Source organism: Anomaloglossus baeobatrachus, chromosome 2, assembly GCF_048569485.1.
Source record: "Anomaloglossus baeobatrachus isolate aAnoBae1 chromosome 2, aAnoBae1.hap1, whole genome shotgun sequence".
Taxonomy (NCBI): domain Eukaryota; kingdom Metazoa; phylum Chordata; class Amphibia; order Anura; family Aromobatidae; genus Anomaloglossus; species Anomaloglossus baeobatrachus.
The window spans coordinates 90096651-90117815 of record NC_134354.1 but is presented as its reverse complement, the minus strand read 5'-3'; the positions used below and the strand labels follow the sequence as shown (position 1 = coordinate 90117815).

The following is a 21165-nucleotide window of genomic DNA, read 5'->3' as shown; positions in this document are numbered from 1 at the left end:
GCATCGGCCTGCGATGTCGCAGCGTGCAAAGTGCCCCTTAGAGCAGTCATACTGTGGAATGCCAGACCGCAAGAGGAAGTACTCGCTGATATTACAATAGCATTTTTTAGGAGGCTGGATGCTTTTTTCCACAGTAAATTGCATTGTACAAATAAATGAGAGAACGTATAGATGGTGGAGAAGGTTTGAAATTGATAGTTACATTGGTTAAAAAAAAGACCGAGATTTATCAGTTTAACTGTAGTCAATGGCCTGTATCTGAAATCCTATTTTATTTTTAAACTAGCTGTAGTACCCGGGCATAGCCTGGGATAGTAACTGTCTCTCTGTCTCTCTCCCAGTCTCTGTCTGTGTGTCGCTGTCTCTGTCTGTCTCTCTGTCTGTCTCTTTCCTTGTCTGTCTGTGTCTATGTCTCTGTCTGTCTGTATCTATCTCTCTGTCTGTATTTGTATCAGTCTATCTGTCTCCATCTCTGTGTCTGTCTGTCTCTCTCTATCTCTGTGTCTGTCTCTATGTGTGTGTCTGTCTGTCTCTCTCTTTCCCCGCCTGTCTCTTTCCCGTCTGTCTTTGTCTGTCTCTTTCCTCGTCTGCCTCTTTCCAGGTCTGTTTCTTTGCCCGGCTGTCTCTTTGCCCATCTGTCTCTCTCCAGGGCTATCCCTTTCCAGGTCTATCTCTTTCCAGGTCTATCTCTTTGCCCATCTATCTCTTTGCCCATCTGTCTTTTTGCCCGTCTGTCTCTTTGCCCATCTGTCTCTTTGCCCGTCTGTCTCTTTCCAGGGCTGTCTCTTTCTAGGGCTGTCTCTTTGCCTGTCTGTCTCTTTGCCCGTCTGTCTCTTTCCAGGGCTGTCTCTATCCAGGGCTATCTCTTTGCCAGTCTCTCTCTTTGCCCGTCTGTCTCTTTCCCTGTCTGTCTCTTTCCAGGTATGTCTCTTTCCAGGGCTGTCTCTTTCCCGTCTGTTTCTTTCCAGGTATGTCTCTTTCCAGGTCTGTCTCTTTCTAGGTCTGTCTCTTTACCCATCTGTCTCTTTGCCCGTCTGTCTCTTTGCCCGGCTGTCTCTTTGCCCATCTGTCTCTTTCCTGGGCTATCCCTTTCCAAGTTTGTCTCTTTCCAGGTCTATCTCTTTGCCCGTCTATCTCTTTGCCCGTCTGTCTCTTTGCCCGTCTGTCTCTTTGCCCATCTGTCTCTTTGCCCGTCTGTCTCTTTCCAGGGCTGTCTCTTTCTAGGGCTGTCTCTTTGCCTGTCTGTCTCTTTGCCCGTCTGTCTCTTTACAGGGATGTCTCTTTCCAGGGATGTCTCTTTCCCTGGCTGTCTCTTTGCCTGGTTGTCTCTTTCCAGGGATATCTCTTTCCAGGGCTGTCTCTTTCCCCGGCTGTCTCTTTCCAGGTCTGTCTCTTTCCAGGTCTGTCTCTTTGCCTGTCTGTCTCTTTGCCCGTCTGTCTCTTTGCCCGGCTGTCTCTTTCCAGGGCAGTCTCTTTCCATAGCTGTCTCTTACCAGGGCTGTCTCTTTCCAGGGCTGTCTTTTTACCTGGCTGTCTCTTTCCCCTTTTGTCTCTTTCCAGGTCCGTCTCTTTGCACATCTGTCTCTTTCCAGGTCTTGTTTTTTTCCAGGTCTGTCTTTTTCCAGGTCTGTCTCTTTGCCCGTCTGTCTCTTTCCAGGGCTGTCTCTTTCCAGGGATGTCTCTTTCCAGGGATGTCTCTCTCCAGGGATGTCTCTTTGCCTGGTTGTCTCTTTCCAGGGCTGTCTCTTTCCTGGGCTGTCTCTTTCCCCGGCTGTCTCTTTCCCCGGCTGTCTCTTTCCAGGTCTGTCTTTTTGCCCGTCTGTCTCTTTGGCCATCTGTCTCTTTGGCCATCTGTCTCTTTGGCCATCTGTCTCTTTCCAGGGCTGTCTCTTTCTAGGTCTATCTTTTTCTAGGTCTGTCTCTTTGCCCGTCTGTCTCTGGCTGTCACTTTCCACGTCTGTCTCTCTGTCTGTCTCTATCTCTCTGTCTCTTTCCCCGTCTGACTCTGTCTGTGTCTCTGTCTGTCTGTCTTTTTCTGTCTCTCTCTATCCGTCTCTCCACCGACATCATATTACCTCAAACATAAGCTTCTTATACTAACAGTTTATTTTGTTCCTATAAAAACCACTGACAGTTGCTATTAATTGCCTGTAGCTCCCACCTCCATTCAGTTTATTTGAGGCAGGATTTTGGAGAGTAACTGTAAAGCAGTGGTTTAAATTTTCCTGTCAAAACATAGTCTATGATGTTCCTTGAGTCACATGAGGCGTCTGTGCAAAATTTCGTTATTGTAAATGCGACGGTGCAGATTCCTTTAGCGGACATACACACACACACACACACACACATACACACATACACTCAGCTTTATATATTAGACTAGCTGAAGTTCCCGGGTGTTGCCCGGGATAGTTTCTGTCTCTCTTCGAAGTCTGTCTGTCTCTGTGTGTCTGTCTCTGTCTGTATCAGCTTCTCTGTATCAGTCCCTCTGTCTGTCTCTCTCTGTCTGTCAGTCTCTTTCCCCGTCTGTCTCTTTTCCCATCTTTTTCTTTCCCCGGCTGTCTTTTTCCCCGGCTGTCTCTTTCCCTGGCTGTCTCTTTGCCCGGCTGTCTCTTTGCCCGGCTGTCTCTTTCCCCGGCTGTCTCTTTCCCCGGCTGTCTCTTTGACCGGCTGTCTCTTTGCCCGGCTGTCTCTTTACCCGGCTGTCTCTTTGCCCGGCTGTCTCTTTCCAGGGCTGTCTCTTTCCGGGTCTGTCTCTTTCCAGGTCTGTCTTTTTCCAGGTCTATCTCTTTGCAGGTCTATCTGTTTCCAGGTCTTTCTCTTTCCAGGTCTGTCCCTTTGCCCGTCTGTCTCTTTCCAGGTCTGTCTCTTTGCCCGTCTGTCTCTTTGCTCATCTGTCTCTTTGCCTGTCTATCTCTTTGCCCGTCTATCTCTTTGCCCGTCTTTCTCTGGCTGTCTCTTTTCACGTCTGTCTCTGTCTGTCTCTCTGTCTGTCTCTATCTCTGTCTCTTTCCCCGTCTATCTGTGTCTGTGTCTCTGTCTGTCTGTCTGTCTTTTTCTGTCTCTCTCTATCTGTCTCTCCATCGACATCATATTACCTCATACATAAGCTTCTTATACTAGCAGTTTATTTTGTTCCTATAGCAACCACTGACTGTTGCTATTAATAGCCTGTAGCTCCCACCTCCATTCAGTTTAGTGGAGGCAGGATTTTGGAGAGTAACTGTAAAGCAAGGGATTGAATTTTCCTGTCAAAACATAGTCTATGGCGTTCCCTGAGTCACATGGGGCGTCTGTGCAAAATTTCGTTATTGTAAATGCGACGGTGCAGATTCCTTTAGTGGACATACACACACACACACACACACACATACACTCAGCTTTATATATTAGACTAGCTGAAGTACCCGGGCGTTGCCCGGGATAGTAACTGTCTTTCTTCGAGTTTCTGTCTGTCTCTGTGTGTCTGTCTCTGTCTGTATCAGTTTCTCTGTATCAGTCTCTCTGTCTGTCTCTCTCTGTCTTTGTGTCTCTATCTCCGTGTCTCTCTCTTTCTCTATCTGTCTGTCTCTCTCTATCTGTCTGTCAGTCTTGTTCCCCGTCTGTCTCTTTCCCCATCTGTCTCTTTCCCCATCTGTCTCTTTCCCTGTCTGTCTCTTTACCCGTCTGTCTCTCTCCCAGTCTGTCTCTTTCCAGGTCTGTCTCTTTCCAGGTCTGTCTCTTTCCCTGGCTGTCTCTTTCCCTGGCTGTCTCTTTCCAGGGCTGTCTCTTTCCAGGGCTGTCTCTTTGCAGGTTTGTTTCTTTCCAGGTCTGTCTCTTTGCCCGTCTGTCTCTTTCCAGGTCTGTCTCTTTCCAGGTCTGTCTCTTTCCATCACTGTCTCTTTCCATCGCTGTCTCTTTCCAGGGCTGTCTCTTTCCAGGGCTGTCTATTTCCAGGGCTGTCTCTTTGCAGGTCTGTTTCTTTGCCCGTCTGTCTCTTTGCCCGTCTGTCTCTTTCCAGGGCTGTCTCTTTCCAGGTCTGTTTCTTTACAGGTCTGTCTCTTTGCCCATCTGTCTCTTTCCATCATTGTCTCTTTCCATCGCTGTCTCTTTCCAGGGCTGTCTCTTTCCAGGGCTGTTTCTTTGCCCATCTGTCTCTTTGCCCGTCTGTCTCTTTCCAGGTCTGTCTCTTTCCAGGTTTGTCTCTTTCCAGGTCTGTCTCTTTCCAGGGCTGTCTCTTTGCCCGTCTGTCTCTGTCTGTGTGTGTGTCTGTCTGTCTGTCTTTTTCTGTCTTTCTCTATCCATCTCCCCACCGACATCTTATTACCTCACACATAAGCATCTTATACTAACAGTTTATTTTGTTACTATAGCAACCACTGACAGTTGCTATTAATAGCCTCTAGCTCCCACCTCCATTCAGTTTAATGGAGACATGTATTTTAGAGAGTAACTATAAAGCGCGGGGTTAAATTTTCCTGTCAAAACATAGTCTATGACGTTCCCTGAGTCACATGGTGTCAGTGTAAAATTTTGTGATTGTAAATGCGATGGTGCGGATTCCTTTAGCGGACACACACACACACACACACACACACACACACACTCAGCTTTATATATTAGATATGCAGTTTCTGCTCAGTCTACCAATGTGTAGATTGTAATAGTAGGTAGACAAGAAGATTTATACAGTTGGGGATTTTAGTTACATTTTGGGCATATAGCCAGGCTACCCGTGACCTTCTACAAAAAGAGCATTTAAAAAACACCATATTATTATATTAGTATGCAAGTGGGTCATTTTATTAAAGCAAGGCCTTAGGCCGCAAGCACAGCTTATTACTAGGTCGTGTTTTACTCAACACAAGGCAAAACTCCATAGCCGCTACTATCGAGTCAGACTGTGTAGGTGTAGCGGTGCCAGTGAGAATCCACTGGGGAAGGCTCAAATACAGTACAGTGGACGAAGAGGTGTAAATAAAATACCAGCTTTATTGAAAGACAAGATTTTATGATGGAAAATGCAGTTTACAGTTTTTATAATGATAACAGCAATAACAGGCAAAAGGAAGGATAGCTGGAGCGTGTCACACAGTATGGCAGCTATGAGGAGAAAGTCTGCTAACTTGCTAGGTCCCAATGTAGCTGAGCTGAGGTTGCGATGTTGTCTTCTCTCTTGAGGCTAAGGTTTCCATCTTTTTCCGGGGCTGGGGCAGGCATAGTCCTTCTTCTTATGCTCAGGGGTCGCTGGTTCCACTGCACTGCATTTCTCTCTCTCTGGTTTAAAGATGCTGGAAGCAAACCGCCTTGGCTTTTCAATGTGGCGCATTCTCTCTAACACAGTTGATACTGCAGAAGCCAGATATGGTGTTCTGCGTATTCCATGAACAGTCTCACAATCTCAGATACCCCTCCCGCTCCATCTTCCCGCTACAGGCTAATACGCTCGCTCTCCTCACTTCCGGCTCTGTAACACTCTGCACAACAACATCCACTACCTAAACCAACACACAGCAAACTGCCAGGGGATTGGCTAGCCAAAGTATACACACATCAGAGGGGAGCATTGTCTGTTAAGGGTGCTTTACACACTACAACATCGCTAAAGATATATCGTCGGGGTCATGTCGTTTGGGACGCACATCCGGCACCGTTAGCGACATCGCAGCGTGTGACACAAATGAGCGACGATCAACGAGTGCAAAAACTTAAAAAATCATTGCTCGTTGACACGTCGTTCATTTCCTTAATATCGTTGCTGCTGGAGGTACGATGTTATTCGTCGTTCCTGCAACACCACACATCGCTATGTGTGACACCGCAGGAACGACGAACATCTCCTTACCTGCGTCCACCGGCAATGAGGAAGGAAGGAGGTGGGCGGCATGTTCCGGCCGCTCATCTCCGCCCCTCCTCTGCTATTGGACGGCTGCCGTGTGACGTCGCTGTGACGCCGCATGAACCGCCCCTTTAGAAAGGAGGCAGATCGCCGGCTAGAGCGACGTCGCAGGGAAGGTAAGTCTGTGTGATGGGTGTTAGCGATGTTGTGCGCCAGCGATTTGCCCGTGTCGCACAACTGATGGGGGCCGGGTACGCTCGCTAGTGATATCGGTACCGATATCGCAGCGTGTAAAGTACCCTTTAAAGTTATAGTGTAATTCAGTCCTTTGCAGGGGCTGACCCCCTACATAGGGCACACCCTTTTGACAAGGTAAAAGGAGACGCCTAGATGTCAATCGATTCATACATTTTCATGATGAATGAGAGGAACACACAGAACATAGAAAGGGGATAACTCAGAGTTCCTGAAGAGATGGTAAGAATTGCAATTTAATGGGTAATATACAGTAAGTAGATACTTATACAGATAAGAACACAGACAAGTCCTCATTAAGGTTGTACATGATCTTAACTTGCATACAATAGCTGAATTTGCACTTTTAAAGCATTTTCGCATAGTATGTACATTCAGAATCAAATCAATTAAAGAGTTATGCAAAAAACATAAACAGTTAGAAAACTATGGTAATTCTCATTAAAAAAATGGATGGCTATATAAACCTCCCCTGACTTTGCTATAGATCTTCTGTAGATAGAACCTATTCCTGGCACTGCAATTAGCTGAGTGAATATATTCCAGTAGAATTGAATTTCCTTGGCCTGGACTTCCAGCTCTGATGAGGCACAAGATTGTTCTGTTCATGCAACTCCTGAAGCCATAATGTTGTGACCTTACTCTTACTTGCACAGAACCCTCCCGGACATCATCCGACTTCAGCACTCGTGGTAGTGATCAGAAGATGCGATGAGGGCTGGCCTGGTGATGGTGAGGAGAGGAGCGGAGGGCCCGGAAAGGTGAGTACAAGGATTTTTTTTTATTTTTTACCTCTAAATTTATTATACATTTGGAGAGAATTTTCTGAGAAAATCTGTGTAAACATAAAAATTTAAATTTTGCCTGATTTGCTCATCTCTAAGGCCTGTTTCACACGTCAGTAAAAAACACAGCTGTTTTTCACTGACGTGTTAAAAACGCAGATGTCCCTCCATGTGCCATGATTCATGGCACACGTTGGTTGTCCATGTGCAATCCGTGATACGTGATACCTACTCCGTGATTGCATATGGACATATATTCACCTGGCCCAGTTCCTGCTGTCCGTGGTGCTGAAGTCTCTGGCTCTGCTGCATCCGGCCGCCGCTGTCTCTCACCTCTGCAGTTACTTCCGGGTCGGCTCTGGCTGCATTTATGAATATGCATGCCATGATGAGTCGGCCAGGAAGCTGCAGAGAGCAGAGGCTGCACAGAGCGTCACTGGAGACGGGTGAGTTGAAAATGTTTTTTATTTTCAATGTATGTTTTTTTCTGGTACGTGTTTCACTGACCACACCACAGTGTGGTCCGTGGGACATCAGTGATGTCAGAAAAAAATGGACATGTCTCCGTGCAGCAATCACGTACACGCATGTACGCTGCACGGAGACACGGTCAGTAAAAAATCACTGATGTGTGCGTAGACCCATTGATTATAACGGGTCTGCGTATGTCCGTGATTCTGGTACGTATATAAAAAAAAGCGTATACGTACCAGAATCACTGACGTGTGAAACCGGCCTAACTGCAACATGTAAGTGGGAGATCAGAGTGGTGTTGAAGCCTCTGACTTGTTCTATTATTACAGTTTGTCTGAAGCAGGCTATGTTCACACACTGCATCTTTTACTGCATTTTTGGTGCGTTTTTTGAGGTCACAAAGATGCACCTAAACGCATGTATTTCCTTCTCCCAGCAAAGTCTATGAGATTTCTATTTTCCTGTCCACACTGGCAATCTTTTGTTGGCTGCACCTTGGCTACATTTTAGAAGATGCAGCATGTCAATTCTTTTTGCATTTTTCCAGCATTTTTGAGCCCTTTCAGTCAATAGATTTGACTTAAAAATGCAATGGGCAAAATGGGTCCAAAAACGCTGCATCTTTGCGGTTAAGAAAAGATATGAAGATGTGGTGTGTGTGAACATAAAGACCAAAGAAAAACTCCTAAAAACAATATTTATTTATTTAATTATTATAAAACTCTGTAAGTTTGTAAGTGTGCACTACAATTCAGACAAAGTCACGCGATGTGAGTGCAACAGAGGGCAAACAACTGGTGAATGGATAGTGGGATATAATTGATATTAACCGATAGAATAATAGCCAAATTCCTATATGGCAATAGCAGGGATGGGCTAGCAGGGGACTAGCTATTCCCTCCCGATTGTAGTGAACATTTACAAACTTACATAGTTTTATATCTGTATTTTAATAATTAAATAAATAAATATTGTTTTTAGGAGCTTTTGTTTGGTCTTTAATTCAAATTCTCCTTTTCTTGTACCTGAATGGTCTTAGATTAGTGTGTGAACATAGCCTAATAAGGAAACAAGGAAAGTAGAATATAGATATTGGAGAGAAATTGGTGTAAATATTATTTACTATCATGCCCAGATTCACCTATGTTGCAGCCATGATTATTATAGAAACTGTCCTCTTTCTGTGTTTTGTGCACAATACTCTCTTTTAACACTAGAAGTCCCAGAAATTTCGAGCTCCAGCTGAAGTAAAGGTAGAAATGTTAAATGACCCCTCTCTGGGACTTCTAGTGTTAAAAGTTAACAATTTGCAGTATCTAAAATGCCAGTAAACTTATTTAAGGGTATGTAAACACATTCCGGCGGAAGATTCTGCTTAAAATCCTGAGTGTTGGCAGTGTTGTTGGTACATTTTTGTTGCATTTTTTTAAACTCATTTTAGTTGCGGATCTTCCACCACTTATTTGTCTGGGTAAAATCTGTAGCAACAGCGTTGCAAGAATTAACATTCTGCAGATTGAAATCTGCTACAAATCTGCAAAGAAAAAATAAGCAACATGTATGAGACTCCAGAAATCCCTTTTCCCTTTGCTGCTACTATAAGGGGATAGTGAACAGACTATGCAAGTAACCAACAACTCACATTATTCCCAAGTAAACACCACCATCTGCTGGTTGGATAGAGCAAGCGGGAACTGAAGAAAGCCGTGTGTGTTTGCTCGAGATTTTGGATAGTTTGAAGGGGACACAGATCAGATGACAGCTGTGACACAGTTACAAAATATAAAAGACTGGCACAACAGAGGCCTGAAGGAGTTAGCACCAAGATTTAAAGGGTAGCGTACGTGTGCACAGTGAAGCAATCTTATAGCCACCAACGTAGCCGAAGTACCTGGAAGTGATCTGATTCCTAATGAAGTCCGAACACTGAATATTGACTTCCGGGGGAAGCTGAAGACTGAATATGAAAGACTGAACATTGTGTCCAGAAGATTCAGGTGAGCCAGGCCGTTGCTTCATGTCCACACGTTCGGTCCTCAGCAAGGAGAGTTAGGGTGCTTTCACACTTGCGTTCATCGCAATCCGCTGCTATGGACTGCGCTATTCTCCATAGACTTTTATTGACGACGCACTGTGACGCATGTGTCTGCATTGCATCCGCTGGCCGACGCTGAGTCGTTATTTTGACTGAGCGCCGGGCAGAGGGAATGCAGCATGTAGCGTTTTTGGTGTTGTTAAAACAACCTTTTCTGTTGGAATCCGCCAAGGTGTCTAATGCCTGTCTATGGTGGCAGATTCTGCCGCAATGTGCTAAGCGTCGGAATCCGCTGACGGATTCCGTCAGGTTCTACTGAGCATGCTCAGTATGTCCAGCAGAACGATCTAAATCATTTAAAATCACGCCTGGTCTCTCTATCTCTCTCTGTTGGTCGGTCTCTCCCTCTCACCCCCTCTCTCATACTCACCGATCACGGTGCACAACTGTCACACTACTCTGGCGGCTTCTCCTCTTTTGAAAATGCTGGCTGCTCATTATTCCATCTCATATTCCCTGCTTCTCCCACCCACCAGCGCTTATGATTGGTTGCAGTCAGACGCGCCCCCACGCTGAGTGACAGCTGTCTCACTGCAATCAATCACAGCCGCTGGTGGGCGGGTCTATATCGTGCAGTACAATAAATAAATTAATAAATAATTTTTAAAAAAACGGCATGCGGTCCCCCCAATTTTGATACCAGCCAAGGTAAAGCCACACGGCTGAAGGCGGGTATTCTCAGGACAGGGAGCCCCACGTTATAGGGAGCCCCCCAGCCTAAAAATATCAGCCAGCAGCCGCTCGGAATTGCCGCATCCATAAGATGCGACAGTCCCAGGACCCTACCTGGCTCATCCCGAATAGCCCTGGTGCGGTGGTAATCAGGGTAATAAGGAGTTAATGGCAGCCCATAGCTGCCAGTAAGTCCGAGGTAAATCATGGCAGGCGTCTATGAGACACCCCCCATGATTAACCTGTAAGTGAAAGTAAATAATCACATGCACCCAAAAAAATCCTTTATTTGAAATAAAAGACAAAATACACCCACTTTATTAAAATCCCCAAATACCCCTCCAGGTCCGACTTAATTCACAGAGGTCCCATGATGCATCCAGCTCTGCTACATGAAGCTGAAAGGAGCGGCCACAGATCATGACCGCCCTCTGTCAGCTCCACGCAGCAGCTGAGGTAAGTCATGCTGTCAGCGGGGATGTCACTGAGGTAGTGCCAGTGGGTGCAGTGATGATGGCGGCGGTAGTGCCTGCGTGTGTGCGGTGATGTTGGGGGCGGTAGTGCCGGTGTGTATGGTGATGATGGGGGCGGTAGTGCCGGTGTGTGTGCGGTGATGATGGGTGTGGTAGTGCCGGTGTGTGTTCGGTGATGATGGGTGCAGTAGTGCCGGGGTGTGTGCGGTGATGATGGGTGTGGTAGTGCCGGGGTGTGTGCGGTGATGATGGGGGCAGTAGTGCCTGCGTGTGTGCGGTGATGATGGGGGCGGTAGTGCCGAGGTGTGTGCAGTGATGATGGGTGCGGTAGTGCCGGGGTGTGTGCAGTGATGATGAATGCGGTAGTGCCGGGGTGTGTGCGGTGATTATGGGGGCGGTAGTGCCGGGGTGTGCGGTGATGATGGGGGCTCTCTCTCTCTCAGCTAAAGAAAGCTAACGCAACATGTTATTTCACAAGAATCCGTTGCCTTTATTGTCACACTATTTACAATGTATCCATCACATGCATCACACAACGCATTGTGACGGATGCCAAATGACGCAAGTGTGAAAGTAGCCTTACCCACTAAAACTGGACTTGTGGCTTTGCGAGTTGTACCATAGCTCGTTAAGGCATGTGTGTTGATAAATTGAATTAGTTAGTTAAGTGTGATTGTGACTAAATCTGGGGTGACGCTGACACTTGCCCGACAGAGAGTCTGGGACTAAGTTGAGCTTAGCACTGTTTGTTCTTTTGTGTGATAAAAAACAAAGTGTATAAATATTGCATATACTGTATACATAGTTACATAGTCACATAGGTTGAAAAAAGACCTAGCTCCATCTAGTTCAACCTTCCTCCACCAATTCTACATTTTGTCACTAAGGGGTACTTTGCACGTTGCGACATCGCTAGCCGATTGTAGCGATGCCGAGCGCGATAGTCCCCGCCCCCGTTCCAGATGCGATATCTTATGATAGCTGCTGTAGCGAACATTATCGCTACGGCAGCTTCACACGCACTTACCTGCCCTGCGACGTCACTCTGGCCGGCGAACCGCCTCCTTCCTAAAGGGGTGGGTTGTGCGGTGTCACAGCGATGTCACACGGCAGGCAGCCAAAAGAAGCGGAGGGGCAGAGATGAGCGGGACGTAAACATCCCGCCCACTTCCTTCCTTTCTCATTGCAGGCGGGACGCAGGTAAGGAGATGTTCCTCGCTCCTGTGGCTTCATACACAGCGATGCTTTCTGCCGCAGGAACGAGGAACAACATCGTACCTGTAGCTGCAGCGAAATTATGGAAATGACCTACACTACACAGATCACCGATTTTCGACGCTTTTGCAATCGTTTATCGGTGCTTCTAGCCTTTACATGTTGTGATGATGTTACCGGCGCTGGATGTGCTTCACTTTCGATTTGACCCCGACGAGATCGCAGTAGCGATGTCGCAACATGCAAAGCCCCCCTAAGTCATTTATAACCAACAATGTTATGTGTACTGAGGAAATCATCCAGCCCTTTTTAAAAGCTGTTACATACATTGCATATCTATTGCTGCATATTAATCTGTCTTTGTAACGCCTGCCTGCATCCACAGACTCAGATGGGCTGTAATGGACAGGCTAGAGGGAAGCAACTCGCCAAGCAGGACCCCAAGAACCCTGAAACCCTTTAACCCCTATACAGGGATTTGGAATTACACAGGGCCCTGGAGATCACTACCTGTGGAAGGCTGCAGTCTGAGAGAGTAGTCGTCAGGCAGGGTCAAACCAGGAATTGCGGAACAGGGACAGAATCGGCATGCAAAGACATAATCAGAAACAAGCAGAGGTCAAAACCGGATCGGTCAGCGAGGTACAAAAACAGCAGGCAGGAGGGTAGTCAGGAAACAAGCGATAATCAGCACACGAAATCACAGGACAAAACAGGAGCCAGAATTCTCAGAACTATCTCTGGCAGAGGTCAGCAGACAGGAGGGGAATTAAAAAGGGTGTGGTTTCTTCCCATAGGCTGTAGCTGAATAATGGTACCTCAGATGGGAGACACCCGCCACCTACAGTCAGCCAGTGGTACTGCAGATCCCCAGGAAACCCAGACCAGGGGATGAACGGAGCCTGCACCCACCGGCGCTGCTGGCATCGACTCCTCTCCCATCATCAGCACCATCCATGGCAGGAACACGGCGTCGCCTGGCAATCGGAGCAGAAGTCGATGGAGCGGACTCCGGTGGTGACGTAAGAGTCTTTTAATAGTCACTTGCACTGCTGCCTAATTCTACCTTAACATCTGTGAGTGAAGTAAACTCCTTCTATACCATTTGATCTCCAAATTATTAAGATTTGTTTTACATGCATACAGTTCACAAGGCATAGGTATCTTTCCCAAGTTCTTGGACCAGACTATTTATTACAAAATAGCTCACCTGGAATGGAGATAAACCAAACTCACAGAAAGAGTAAGGCAAGATTGTAAGAATAAGCTTCTTACCATATGCTGCAGCTTTTCAAATTCATTTTTCGGGAGAATTAATTTATCACTCAAAAGAGCCAAATGATATAATGGCTGCCTCATTCCTGTTCCAGCACTATGATTTGTGAGCGAACTACACTCTCTTTATGCCATTTTAACTTCAAATTATTAAGCTTTGTTTTAGAAGAGCTTGGGAAATATACACAGCACAGCCTCCCATGATGTACTGGAGACTTCTACTTTATTAGCAAATGTGACCAGTTTACATAGGGTCCTAGCAAAAGATCAATGGTCATCTGAACCATGCACCAATAGGAACAGTAGATGAGTGATAGAAATGTGAATCTTCCTATTCCATCAGTGTTACTTGATCACCATTGCATTATAAAGTTATAAGACAATATGGATACCATAAGAACAAAATGGATTCTGTTCTCTCACACACTGCTTCCTCTTTTGTTTATGCAAAATAAATCTCTGTGAGTCACCACTAGGTTAACTGCATTGTTGCATCCTGCTTTCACTACTAGAAAATCTCAGGCTTTGTGACAAAAATTTGATAAAAAAATACTACAATAATGCAACGTTTTCACATATGCAGAGGAGGACGGTTTTACACACAGACCATTTTGCAAAAATTAATTCATTTTTGCAATGTTTTCCTGGAGTTTTTGTTATTGTAAAACAAATGTGGAATCACATGTTGACTTTAATTTATAAGAAAATATGAAACACATTTACTTCTTATTTGAATATATAGAATAAGAAAACACAAACACGTTCTCTTGAAGGATGAAGGTTGATCTTAGCTCTAATGAAACCCATATTTCTAATAACAAGGTATATCAAGCATCAAACACACACAGATCAGGAGCATAGTACGATCACCAGACTACCAGCGAGCAAGTTCACCTCCTGTGCCAATCATTAACACATTCCTCCAACCACCATTGTGACTTCTGTTAGACAAATTAAAAACATGAGCCAGGTTCACACAACCGTATTTTCGGTTTGAGTGCGATCCATGAAAAAAACGGACAGCACTTGAACCAATGTTATTCAACAGAGCAGTACAGATGACCAATATTTTTCAGTTCACAGAATCGATTTACTACAAAATCATATGGAATTCATCTATTCAAGTCTGTGGGTGCAAGGAAAAAAATAGGATACCACAGTATGGCATCCGATTTTTAGGACTATATTACCATTCTGTAACATAGGAAACTGTAAATGATCATGTAAATTATTAAGATATGCTGCAGTAAAAAACAGGCAATGGCGACCGCTGCGACCGCGGTAGTTACGCCCATGCGAAGAGCTGATAACATAGGTGTGTCTGCGCAAACCGGCCAGTTCTCTGCACAGGTGCAACATTTTGGATGTTGATGATGTCAGCTACATTTTACATACAAAATCTTGTGCCTGCGCAGACATCTCACTGGTTCGTGCATGCGCACCTATGTTTTCGGCTATTCCCGCAATAGGGCAGAGCGAAGTGTGCCTGCGTTAGCCAGGAATGTGTCTATGCAAGCCAGCCTACGTGGCTGTTGCCCGAGGTTTCATCCACCTCAATCAGCTCAGGAGGACAGTGAAAGGAGGGACAGAAGGGAGGCACAGATTAGGACGTCCTTACATACATGGTTGGAAATTTTATAAAGGTATTTGTGGTGTCCACCCATATCCTGTCAACCGCCATTAACTTGACAACGGCGGCAGCTATAGGCATAGAAGTGGTGTCTAGGTATAGTAAAGTATCCATGCGCTATGCAATGAAACCACCTATAGCGCCACCTGGTGGGAAAAAAAAGGAATTAGCATTTTTATCTCAAAAACGGAACGAGATAGAGAAAAAAAGTGAATTACAAAGTTGTAGGGCATCATCAATTCAATACGAATCGACACCTTGCATACAGAAATGCTATGATTGAGAATGTGTAAAACTCACAAGGCTGCGGACATGAAGCAATACCTCATGGAGACCTTCCTACGAGTCATTGAGTATGGTGGCTGCTTGGAGTGGCCTCCACACTCACCTGACCTGACCCCATTGAACTTCTTTCTGTAAGGTCACATCAAACAGCAGGTGTATGCGACCCCTCCACCAACATTGCAGGACCTATGACGACGTATTACAGATGCTTGTGCAAACGTGTCACCTACCATATTGCACAACGTGCAGCAAGATACAGTATGCTGTCCAGAGTCCAGATGTGCATTGCAGCTGACGGTGACCACTTTGAGCATCAAAGTTAAATGAGCGCCATATGAGTGACAAGAATTTAATGTTTTTGGGGGGGGGGGGCATGGGTTTCATATCATAGCATTTCTGTATGCAAGGTGTTGATTCGTATTGAATTGATGATGCCCTACAATTTTTTAATTTACTTTTTTTGTCTATCTCGCTCCGTTTTCGAGATAAAAATGCTAACTCTGCTGTTTTCCACCAGGTGGCGATATAGGTCGTTTCATTGCGTAGCGCATGGCTGCTTTACTATACCTAGACACCACTTCTATTCCTATAGCTGCCGCTGTTGTCACGTTAATGGCGGTGAGCAGTATATGGGTGGACACACTGTAGAATACAGCACAGACACTGCTTAAGTTACTAGTTTTAGTTTAGAAGGCCAAGAAATAAAGTCTATTTTTTTCAAAGATAGCATGGTGTCTAGTACCTATATACAATACATTATCTAGAAAGTTGGAACATCTGACAATGTAAACAATCACAGGTTAAGTATGATATATCTGTTACAAATTCAGTTAAGGAGCATTTTGCATTATTATTACAAATTCCCGCCATCATTCTGATTCTGCGATATAAGCAAGAAAATCACAAACATATTTGCCATTCATTTTCTTTCAATGTATGGCTGGCAGGATGGTAGAGAACATATGAATGTGGAATGATGATTCCAGGTTACATAAAGAACGTTGATTCAATGAGACCACAAGGTTTTACTAAGAGTAAAATCTAGAACAGTTGCTGAAATGTGCTGAGACCCAGCAGGTAAGATAATGCCTTATGTGAGCAATCAGAGATGAATAAAGTATTAAGAAACCAGGCATTATTATGGAAATGTGAGGTTTTCAAGGAACAATGCATCCCCCAATCAATACAGAAAAGAAGCTCACAAATCACTTTAATATAAAGCACTATCCTAAAAGAGACAATAGGACTGATTGCATAAGAAGGTGTTCACTTGGGTCCAAACTTGATTGGAAGGACACGTAACCCCATTACTGAACATCACTAAGTGTAACCGTGATTGCCGAAAGGACACATAGAGTAACACTTTACTTTTATGATATGTACTATTTTTTTCTCCAATAAAAGAGAACTACAATAAATCTCTTTTTTTATTTCAATAATTTAATAACATTTTTTTTTATAATATTTTTTACTTATATTGAAAAAAATCTTTCTCTTGGTTTCCTCTTGGCTACAAACAGGCTGAATAGCTGAATATAATTTTATTTCAGAGCAAAGTGCTCAGTAAATTAATATCATTAAACATTACCTTGTCTGCTGTACAATAGTTACAGGAGGATTGAAGGATTTGATATGAATCTGAATTATCTGGCTTTTATTCTTTTGAGTGTCCTTGATAAAACCACAATAAATGGACTTCTAGTAATTTTGCTGAATTAGATTTAAAGAGGTTGTACTATAAACAACATCCACCACCAATAACGAAAAAGGGATCCTAAAGTCCTTAGTGTTTTGGTTGCCAACCTACTCTTACATTTTTTTCTTGACAACTGGACAAATACTGTATTTTTTGGCGTATAAGACGCACCGGATTATAAGACGCACCCAAAATTTAGAGGAAAAAAAAGGTAAAAAAACAAAAGAGGTCTGTCTTACAATCCGATGGTGACTTACCGAGAGTGGGTGGTAGTGATGGTAGAGCGGGGACTCAGGAGTAGTAGAATAGGTTGATGCTGTGTGGGCTGTGCTGAGGCTGCGGGCGATGTGTTGGAGCTGTAGGTGCTGTGGCTGTAGGTGCCATCCTGAAAATGTTGGCAGTGCGGACTTCAAATAATGGCTCCCGGAGTCAGTGTATGTGCAGATGGAGCTCTCCGCTCAAGATATCATCTGGGCACATGCCACCTCCAACCCACTGCTCTACCAGCTGAGATCTTCAGCATAGAGCTCTATCGGCTTACTCCAGGCTCCATTAGTTTAAAGTCCGCACTGTTGACAATTCAGGATGGCGCCCCCAGCCCCAGCACAGCGCCCTCAGCGTGTAGCCCCAGCACAGCTCAGCTTCAGCATATCACCCGCAGCTCCAGCACAGTGCCCATAGCCCTAGCACAGCAAAGCATCCTCAGCCCACAGCCCTAGCACAGCCCCTGTGGCATTGCTCCTGCGACCCCTCTCCACCATCCCCGATAAGCAACATTTGAATGATAAGATGCACCCCTCATGTTCTTCCCAAATGTTTTGGAGGAAAAGTGCGTCTTATAATCCAAAAAATACGGTAATTAATTTTGACATGCTTAAACCATTTAAGAAACACACCTCCATGTCATGCCAACGACATTATGCCAAAGGATAAATAAAATAAAAAAAAAAAACTAAAAGAAAGGTTAATTTGAAGGAAAAATACATTGGATAAAGTATATATAGTGTCAGAAAGAAACATTTACTGAAATGTATCCTGTGAAGTTGTATATACAGTGGGGAAAATAACTATTTAGTACACTGACGATTTTACAAGTTTTCTCAAAGAATGAAGAGATCTGTAATTTTTATCGTAGGCACACTTCAACTGTGACAGAGAGAATAAAAAAAATCCAGAAAATCAAGTTGTATGATTTTTAAATAATTAATTTGCTTTTAATTGCATGAAATAATTATTTTATCACCTACCAACTTTTCTTTAAGAAGCCCTCCTACTCTGCACTCATTACCTGTATTGTCACACTGTACAAAGGGCTGGTGAGAAGTAGTACAGCATATTCCCCACTAGGTGGCAGCAGTGTAGTGAAGGAGAGTCAAAGTAACACTGTAACAGAAGGGAGGCTGAAGTACAGCAGAGTAACTTCAGCAGGCAGTTCACAGGTCAACCACCAGGGGGCAATAGAGTAGTCAAGCAGTCAGGGTCTAGCCGGGAAGTCAAGTGAGTGCCGAGGGAGAATCAAGATCTGGTCAGAAAACAGAATCAAGGTCGATGCCGGGAGATCAGGTATGTAGGGGGGAACACAAAGGGCACAGGGAACAGAAGACAAGACTAGAGGGTGTGGAGACACAAGCACGGGAAGAGGATGAACCAGGATGGGTAAAAAAATGACAGGAGCGGGAAGTCAGGGACTGGGACAGACGGACGAACGAGAGAGCGTACAGGTCAGGGCACTGTAACTAGGAGTCAGCTCAAACAGGAAATCTCACCAGAGTCAGTCACAGGCTGCAGAGCAAAACTATAACCAGCGCTGGAATGCTGGTGCAGTACCCAGCTGTAGTGTCTGGTGAAACCAGAACGAGGCTGATGGGAGTTAACCCCTGACATGACAAGGCCGGGTTTGTGAAATTCTAGAGCGGGGAATACCGGTCCTGGATCATGACATGTATTAATTGCATCTGTTTTAACTCATTACCTGTATAAAGACACCTGTCCCTACCCTCAATAAATCATTCTCTAACCTCTCGGACCATAGAGCTGTTTAAGGACACCAGGGTGCAAAATTGTAGACATGCAGAATGCTGGGATGGGCTACAGGACAATAGGCAAGCAGCTTGGTGAGAAGGCAACAACTGTAAGCACAATTATTAGAAAATTTAAGAAAATTTGAAAACAGAAAACAGAGCAGGTACGCCTTTCAGTGAGAAATAATGGCAGCATGTTCTCCTGCCCCCCCCCCTGCTAATTTCCATTTTAATTTTGTCTTTGTATGATAATTTTATGTATTTTTATTCAGCACCAATAAATATATTGTTTTGATTAATTTTGTTTTACTATTTATATATTTTTTCATATTTGAGTTTTCATTTTGGATTATGTTGCTTTTTGTATACTCCACTATACTTTATGGTTTTAGATTAAATTAAGGAATTCTTTCTTTTTCATTGGGTTATATTTCCTGACTTATACATGCTGTCTTTGCCCACATTTTCTTTGTTCCCCCACCAGGATTTTTTGCCCCTTTTTTTGACCTCCTATCCAGATGATATATACTTGGATAACTTGTTTTTAGATGTTTTTAATAAAGTATTTTCTGATTTTAACATAATACTATTATGTGGGTGGTTTCTGGTTACTCTAGTCATACACTTTTGTTTATTTACTTCCATATAGTATAACACCCCCATATTGCTGTCCATATAGTATAATGCCCTTCATATAGCATAGTGTGGCCCACATTGCCTTCCATATAGTATGAAGGGCCCTACATTGCCCCCATAGGCCCCCCCGAGGAAGCCCTACGCGAAACGCAGCATCGGGACCCCCTGGACAGCATTGCCGTGGGTTGTTTAATATGGGTGAGCACTTTTGACTTTACATATTCATGTGATTTTGTGGCCGCAGCTTGGCCCTGACTTGCAGCTGGTTAATCACCTTTACTTGTGTCGTGGGCGGAGGAGCGGACGCTGCACTCTCCCACTGCTCGGATCCAGCCGCTGCTGCAGCTGCTGCTCGGTGGTGGCTCGAGCGGTGGACCGGATCCCGGGGACTCGAACGGCGTTCCTCGCCCATGAGTGAAAAGGGTGGGGATTGATTGTGGGGATTTGATATTGTCCGTGACGCCACCCACGGTTGTGGTGAGATTGGTGACACCACCGCTGCTCTGGACAGGGATCCCGGGAGCAATGACAGGGAGCAGCCTGGATGTTAGTTCTCCCCTCCGTGGTTAGGGGGTTGGTTGTCCCGGGGCCCCGGTGATGGGGTAGGGATGGATTGCAGGCGGGTTACGGGGCCTGGCCAGGTGCAGGGTCGCGGGGGAAGCACTGTGCCGCACGGCACGGTGGTACTCACTCAGCCAATGATGTACACAGAGTCTCCGGTAAAACAAACGGCTGGATGGACGGGTCCCACAGACGGCCGCGGTGTTTCTCTTCCCGGCAGGTTGATGGTGACTGCCTTTCCCTGCACCTGTGTAGTGTGTACGGTTCCAATGGGTTCCCACCGGTAACCCGCTCCCCAGCTTGAAGGATGCTGAAGGAGCCCCTTTTGCCCGCAGGCTCTGGCCCTGGGAACTTTAGCCTTGGCGGTGACTGTGTTTCCCTCTCTCGGTTGGACGGTTGCCTTCTGTCGGGACTTGGCTGCTGGGAAACCCAGGAGGTTCCCTTCGCTAACGGATTTGACAAATTCACGGCGACTCCTAGCCTTGTCGTGGTCCGTAAGCCCCTGCCGGATGGTGCTGGCTTCTCTTTGCGTACCGGTCCGGTACTGCCGGGCCACCGCCCATCCACGGTCCTTACGGCTAGCTCCAATAGGCCTCTCCTGCAGACGGTCACAACCGTCTGCTAACCTTGCTGATCTGTCCGGGCCACACACCCGGACCACTTCTCTCTGCTCCTCTACCACTTTCCTTCCTCTCACTTTCACTTCCAAAACTCAACTCTCTACTTTTCCCGCCTCCAGGACTGTGAACTCCTCGGTGGGTGGGACCAACCGCCTGGCCCACCCCCTGGTGTGGACATCAGCCCCTGGAAGAAGGCAACAAGGGTTTTTGTCTGACTTCGGTGTGCCTGACCGGGAGTGTGGGGTGTGTTGGTGTAGAGCTTGTGACGTCCTGGCTTGCCCAGGGCGCCACACTTGCATATGTTGGGCTCTCCATGCCTGAGTCTCTCCATACTTATTCACTTACTTGTGGTTGTGGGTTCCCCCCTTATCCGCGTTGTTGGACATCTTGACAGGCAGTTATAGTGACATGGGTGATGTACATTGCATCTCGATACGCACCACATGCACGTCATTGGTGTCCTGTACGCGGATGTGGTATGGGGATTCCCACACCTAGTAGGGGTTAATTTACCCTATTGACTGAGTGGCTGATTCAGGCATCGGTAGTGCCAGAGATCTTTACTATTTACATGAAGTGTACTGTGTGCTTGTCAGCTGCAATTCTGGTACACACTGCATTGTGTGCCACTACACTATTTGTGCTCCCAAGTCA

The 21165-nt window shown here is 45.4% G+C and overlaps 1 long non-coding RNA gene across 1 annotated transcript in view; it reads left to right on the top strand.

The window, feature by feature from the left end:
- LOC142290991 (uncharacterized) overlaps nucleotides 1-21165 on the top strand; it is a 143185-nt gene that overhangs the window by 29482 nt on the left and 92538 nt on the right. Inside the window, exon 2 of the long non-coding RNA XR_012750423.1 lies at nucleotides 12585-12809. This is a non-coding gene — a long non-coding RNA (uncharacterized LOC142290991). The remainder of the gene's footprint in view (nucleotides 1-12584; nucleotides 12810-21165) is intronic.